This window comes from Montipora capricornis, chromosome 4 (genome assembly GCF_036669925.1).
Source record: "Montipora capricornis isolate CH-2021 chromosome 4, ASM3666992v2, whole genome shotgun sequence".
Taxonomy (NCBI): Eukaryota; Metazoa; Cnidaria; class Anthozoa; order Scleractinia; family Acroporidae; genus Montipora; species Montipora capricornis.
Genome location: NC_090886.1, coordinates 28,891,891 through 28,899,185, shown reverse-complemented (window position 1 = coordinate 28,899,185; position 7,295 = coordinate 28,891,891). Strand labels below are relative to the sequence as shown.

The 7,295-nt window shown below is 39.6% G+C and overlaps 1 protein-coding gene across 10 annotated transcripts in view; it reads left to right on the top strand.

The window, feature by feature from the left end:
- The first annotated feature begins 537 nt into the window (after positions 1-537).
- The window catches only part of LOC138045887 (uncharacterized), a 69,610-nt gene continuing 62,852 nt past the window's right edge, over positions 538-7,295 (top strand). For 8 of the 10 annotated variants that reach the window (XR_011131684.1, XR_011131685.1, XR_011131686.1 and 5 more), the window contains exon 1: positions 538-583. The gene's annotated coding sequence lies outside the window, so the exon portion shown is untranslated. Of the gene's footprint in view, positions 584-710; positions 797-7,295 lie in introns of all 10 variants that reach the window. The other 2 variants (XM_068892520.1, XM_068892521.1) reach the window with 1 other exon arrangement.

Below are 7,295 nucleotides of genomic sequence, written 5' to 3'. Positions count from 1 at the left end.
ACGGAATGCGGTCTGTTTGGAGGCGTTCGGTAAAATATCTGGGTCTGATTGCAGCGTTTCCTCACCCCCTCCCCCTACTCCTTATTTTTCGCAATCTCTCGCAGTTTTCGTCCCCTTCGCGGGCGTTTGGGAAAGGGAAGGAAACGGCCGCTACGCATGTAGGCTACCGGATAAACCACTATCCAGCGGATGAAACACTAGCAAAACCAGTGTATAGCGCTATCCACCCTTTGAACTACTGGAGCCTGAACGGTAGTCAAAATCAACTCAAAAACTTCCCTGATTGGCAAATTGTGGCCTACCATACCATAGGAATACGAATTGCTGCGACCTTAACGGGCTCTGAGCGCTCAAGGCGCGCTTTTTTTTTTGTTTTTTATATTTTTGGGGTTTGTTTTTTGTTGTTTTTGAGAGATCGCGAAAAAAACGAAAACAAAACTGGCAAAGAAAAGTTTTTGATCGCCTGCGAAGGCCGCACATGTTTTACTGTATGGAAGATCAGCGGAGGTTGTTGCCTGGTATATGCGTGCGCATCCCGCATGGTCCAGCTAGTGAATCTCGAGTGTGAGTTGATGTCGATTTGGTAAGTAATTTTCTTTCTTGTCAACGGAGTTACTTTCTTAAACGTAATTTTATCAATCGCTGCAAGTATTCGTCATGGCCACGAACGATCTGGTGAAATTTCCAGGAGAAGATTGCTCTTTTGTAAGGTTTTCAGAGCTCTTGAGTGCATCTGGGCTTTCTGTCAAGAAAGACTCGATCTCTTTAATTGCATTTGAAAATCAAAGTGCATTTGGTACGTATACAGAGACGTTGTAATCGCCTTACTTTTAAGTTATTAATATAAGAGGCTCTAACGGAGTCCCCACAGGTAACAGCAGCTTTCCAATGGAAAAGGATTGCAACACTGTCGATACTTTCGGAAGGGAAACCGAAACTGTTGTACTAAAGAAAATGTATGTTGGCCACCGAGTTAAATTTCGAGGTATACCTCAATGCTTTTCTTCAGTCTCGAAATTAAAGGATGCGTTTTTTTGGGAATATCCGAAAAAGGATTCTTGAATCCAAAACCGGATTTTGCGTTTTTTTGGCGAAATCCAAAAAGGGATCATGAATCCAAAGTATCCACACTCGAGGAGGATACTTCGGATGAAATCTAAATCCGGATTTTTGAAATTCACCACTTCAGCGTTTGATTTGAAAGAAGACCCCTAATAGCGTTTTCGTGGGATGCACTAACAGTTAAACAAATTGTCCAGTTATAGCAAACCACCATGCTTAGTCAGAGCGAAGAAAATCACATGTAAATTTTGAAAGTGTCGAAAGTTTACGAGACAGATAACCCTGTAACTTTAACTAGCTGCTACTTGTTGCATTAAAGAGAAATAAAGGTTATCTATTAATTGATGCAAGTAAATTGTCCAAACGGAAAACACTCAGTAAAGCAGCAGTCAGAGTTTACTTTTACTGTAAGATTATCGAGGAATGTCAGGCAATATGAAGCGTTGGATATTTCTTTGCCGAATACTGAATGAAAAAAAACACTAAAAACAACACTATTTTACTGCATTTAGCGATAGCCATTAAACTCCATAACATTTCAAAAACGCTTCAACTGCATTGCACCCAAATTAAGAATTGCACAAAACAAGCAAAATTTAAATATAATCGAATGTATGAATTTGTGAAGGGTCTTGCATGTTTTTTTTTTTTTTGGTTTTTGTGATGTTGTGTGCATAACATTGGTCTGGGGCTTCATAATTTTGGACTGAGAATTTGTAGCATTGGTTAATAGGTGTTTTCTTTGTAGTATGGCCACAACTGTTCATGTAAGTAAATAGTAAATTATTATAACACTTTTTATTCAAAGTTAGCAGAATGAAAAGTAGTAATAATAGAATTAAACTCAGGGCTACACGTGACACAAGCAACCATACTCCTGTGAGCATTACAAGAATAAGAATTGTAAGTTTGAACTCAGAGAGCAAACGCTGAAGAACATTGAAAATATTCAATTTTCGTGCTGGACGGTGTTTTCCCAGTTCAACAATTTTCATGACGCTATGTCAAATGTGAACCAGCCTTAAGTTAGAAAATAATAAAAATAAAGTTTCAAACTGACCCAAACTGATTACCTTGCATTTAAGTATTTACAGTATTTGCAAGACAGTGTATTAATGTATCAATGTCTACTAATCACATTTGCATTCTTTGTGCTTTCAAACGAATTTCTTCAACCAGGAACAACTAATTTTCAATTGTTCTTATCCACTTTGGAAAACCACTCAGAACAGAACTGTTTTTTTTCGAAACAACAAAATTAAACTTGTTTTTGCTTCTTAAATATATTCTAAGGTCGACTGTAACTTCTTGATCAATACTAGTCATTGTCCAAATGTTTCCAATAATTGACCTTGCATTCCTTTCTAATTCTTAACTGATGCAAGCTGATATAAAACAATAACTTAAGGTTCCACTTATGATAACAACATAAGCGCTCTAACTGGGCCTATCCGATAGAAAATTAAATGAATGCAATTAAGAATTTCCACGCACACTGAAATGTTTAACAATACCTCATTTCAATGTCACTGTCGCGCAACAACAACAACAATTCAAAATCGTTCATTGGAAAAGGTCAAGAACTCGGAATATTGTAGGAAACAAATTTATAAATCACCTATCCTCAGGTCTGTGCGGTACATCGTTTCTGAGTTGGTGGTGGCCGGAAATCGACGAAAACATCTGAAGTTCATTTTGCGATGAAAGAGCTTACTTTTTGCTCATGAGATAAAATACAGTTGTATGAATATATCTCCTAATGTACCTGAAAGCCTCAAAGTTCTGAGGCATTTTCTTCCAACCAAGTATCTTTGTATCAAGGTGTCAAGCAAGGTGACAATTCGGAAATTCAAAACGCTGTATTTCGAAACGAAACGGGGGCACCCAACGATAATCTTTGGTGAAATATGTATTCGGGAGAGTCAAATCGTTCTAACAATTTCGGTTCTACGTTGTCAGACATCTACATATTTATATACTAAAACATCGCCTTAAAGATTCCGCCACCAGGGAAAAGTAGTCCCTTACGTTTTCGGAAGGGGTATTTTGCAATTTTGGCACTTAAAGAGCTCACCTATTAGTTTCGGATGAGCAAAAGGTTCGATTGGAAGTTCTTAGAAGGTAACGTTCAGCTAACAATTTCTGAAATGAAGGTATCATTCCCTAAATTTTTCTCAGCTAAGATAACTGAGCAGATCAAATTCTTTTAGGTGATAAAAACATCTCTTTAGACGGGCAGCACTAAAAGCCGGAATCCAGAATCCGGAATCCGGAATCCGCAAACCTGAGTTTGAACATACCGTGGGCTTCAGAATGATGTAATTTCATGACACCCAAAATGCCCAATTAAGGAAACATATTCAATAACCAGTTAAAACTGTTGCAGAACTTAAAAGAAATACAGCAAAAGGAAAGAGAAGCATGGATGGACACAAATGGACAAGATTGAAACGGATTGCATTTAGGTAATCTTGAAAAAAATCGGCCCGACTTTTCAGTCCAAGTTTATGGCAGGTCGCTTTTGCTCAGAATCATCATGTGTGTGATGTAACGATAATTTTATCAGAAAATGAATTCCGCATTACCATTTTCGAGTATAAAACTCGTGATTAACAAAAGATATCCCCTGAACACCCTAAAACGACGTGACATAGCCCGTTTATAATCTATTTGGAGCCTGTGGTAATAGCTAGAACATAATCAAAGGATCGACGGAAAGATGGTAAATTTCAATTCTCGCGAATTGTGGATAATTCTGGTTTCCGGATTCTGGATTCCGGCTTTTAGTGCTGCCCTCTTTAGACAGTCGTTATACATTGCGAGGAGCCTAGAAACGTCTTTCAAAGAGAAAGAGAAAGGTTTTTGGCTTAATTACTCGCCGGGTGCTCTTGACGAAAGACGTCGCGGAACGCGAAACTTGAAAAAAGATTTATTTCTAGGTCATCTTCAACCTCCTGTAGATAAAAATTCAGAAGACCTAGCGATGTTAATTTTAGAATTTGATGACAATTTAGTGATTCTCCATAAAAGGGAAGCGTACTATGTCTAATAGACCTTTTTGCAGATACGGCGGCCATTTTGATTTCTATTGTTTCAAAAGACATTATGGGATGCTCAGGGGGCAAATTGAAATGTATTTGCCCCCTGGGCATCCAATAATAGCTATTTGAAACAATAGGAATCAAAATGGCCGTCGTATCTGCAAAAAGGTCTATGAACTGTAAACCTTGTGGATTGTATCGATCAGCTCCGACTGGACACTGAAAATATTGGCTGTACTTGAACTCGGTAGCCTGTTCCAGGCTCTCAGATAGTCGAGAAAACGAAAAGAACTACGTGTGAAAAGCGAGTGGGGGCTTGGGTCGAGGCGAGGCGGGAGAGCCTGTAAGCATCTCTATAAATTCTTCATTCCGCCCACTTTGCAAATAACCTTTCGCATGTCAAAATTTCAATGTCAAAGTGTTGAAAAAGGGCGGCATTGTGTGGTCCCACGCGAGTTCAAGCGCGATTCTTTTATTGTTGTTCAAAGGTGATGCGTTAATTCTCGCTTGTGCGAGTACGTTAGCCAGAATTTAAGGCACTTTTAGGAAAATAACTTTACAAGCGAACGAAGGCATTGTCAAAGCGCCCGGGAAACGAGTGTCAAGGAAATCACCGACGGGAGATTTAGCAAATTCGACCAAAAGACACGACCAGTTCGAAAGCTGCGAGTTCCCGACTCTCTGTTGACTTTTCCGAGGAAAACAGAAACCTGACCATCGAAGTTTCTGGCCTAGATGATAAGATGGTGTCATCAATAAACTTAAGCTCTGATGCATCAGGACATCCGATATTGAATGTGAAAGATTGATATTTCATGTGGATGGCTTCAATTGCATTTACAGTATACAGACACGTAGCCATCACCTTCGCTTCCTGAAAATCGCTTGATCTTTTAAAGCTTTAAGACATACAACGGAAATACAAGCCTGTTTTCGGCAATTTTTTTTGGTTTTTTGTTTTTGCTCTCATTTTTTCGAAGGCGATGAAGGCAGAAATTTAATTGACCCTAGCTGGTGAATTCGAATACGCAGCCAAGTATTTGCATAAGAAAGAATAACAAAATATAGTATTTTTCTCGGTCGTCAGAGTTTTCAGAGACCGCCGTTGAATGCTAACAATTGTGGCGTGCAGGAGACATAATAGTTGTGTCAAATGCGAACTATATATCGTACCCTATATTGTAAGCGGCGTGGAGAGATGTCGTATCACAACATTGAAGCGCTTTCGCAACGCGCGGCAGTAACTGAAAATTTATGCTTTTACCAAAACCTGTTGGAAGCATTGCAAATGGATCGTTTTTTCGACTTATTAAAGTTGAACAGACACAACTTTTGCTCGAATCTGAGGGCTTGTACGTTTGGGAATACTTTAAGACACTCGGCGACAGAGTTGACCTCTTTCTTTCGTGCTCCGCGCGTGAATCAAAATGATGACGAAAGTGTTGATGTAAACTGTCAAAATTGACCAATCAGAGGGTATACCAGGAGCTGGTATACCGGAATGAAGAATTTAAAGAGATGCTTACAGGCTCTCCCGCCTCGCCTCGACCCAAGCCCCCACTCGCTTTTCACACGCAGTTCTTTTCGTTTTCTCGACTATCTGAGAGCCTGGAACAGGCTATGAACTCGGTTGTTCACTGTCAGGGGTGATCGTTTCGGCTTCTCTATCCATGTTGCAAATTTAACTGAGAAGTTCCGAAGCTGTGATTTGACGTTAACTATATATTAGACTACACAAAATTTCTTATCTTCGCCTGGGATTCATCAAAATTAACTTCGACTCTTTCTAAAGATGAAATGTGAAGTCACTACCGTCAAGTTCCCGCCCTGCAAACTTCCATCTACATCTCCCATGAAATTAATGTCTCGTCCACTCCATGAATGAGCCTAAAAATCGCGCAAAATGGTATAAATTCAATGTAAAAACCATTTTAATAACAACATCCACCTTCATGATGCCATAACATCTCAGTCCGAGTTCAAGCGGGTCAGGTCTGGCAAAATTCTTTCCATGTCGCTCTCCCGGGATTGGGAATTTTTTAAACAAGCATATCTTGAAACAGACATATTCAATGACACTCACTAAAGAATTGCAACAAAAGCTAACAAACAACATCCCAAAACGTCTGCTCAAATGTACAGCCGAAGTCGTTGCACGTGGCGTGACGCTACGTCACAGCATAACCGTTGCATCCCAAGGGATCTCAATAGAGCCAATAGAAACTGTACATTTCGTTTAGACCAGGAAATGACTTAGATAAAGCCGCTGCCTTAACTGCCATGGAATCATGTATTGTTGATATCAGGCAGTGGATGCATATGGATACGTTAAAACTGAATTCGGATAAGACAGAGTATCTTCTGATTGGAACGCGAGAACAACTTCAGAAAGTTAGTAGTAACATCAATATGTTATCAGTTGGCGTCTCCCAAATTGTTCCATCATGCGAAGTTCGAAACTTAGGAACCTGGTTTGATTCGAAAATGTGTATGCTAACTCATCTCAATAGCACTTGAATTTCTCAGCGGCTTTCCATTATCTTCATAACATACGCAGAATTAGAAAATATTTAAGTCGTCCAACCACCGAATCACTAGTTCATGCTTTTATAACCAGTAGAATAGATTATTGTAACAGTCTACTATATGGCCTCCCGAATTCACATGTTGTGAAACTCCAACAGATACAGAACGCCGCAGCTCGGTTGGTCATGGGAACACCAACATTCTGTCAAGTTACACCATTGCTTTTCCATCTTCATTGGCTCCCGATTAATAACCTTATAAAGTTTAAGATTCTACTTTTGACATTTAAGTGCTTAGGGGGCCGACCATTTAACTTTTTTTTTTTTTGGGGGGGGGGGGGGTGGGGGTGAGTGATTTCTGGTCAGCAAGATTTTTTTTTCTAGCAATCTGGTGTGCAGGAATTTTTTTCCCCTTTTTTTCCCACAAGCTTTCTGTTAAATTTGTTCTGCATGTAATTTTCTTCTTCCGACAAGCGCTTGCAGGAATTTTTTTTTCAAAATCACCCACCCCCCGCCCCCAAAAGTTAAATGGTCGGCCCCTTATATGGTCTAGCTCCTAATTACTTGATTGATTCAATTAGTGTCAAAAAGCAACCCAGGTACTATCTTAGATCAAACGAGTCTTTATTGCTTGAGATACCGAGTGTTAAGACCCGTCCAACCCTTG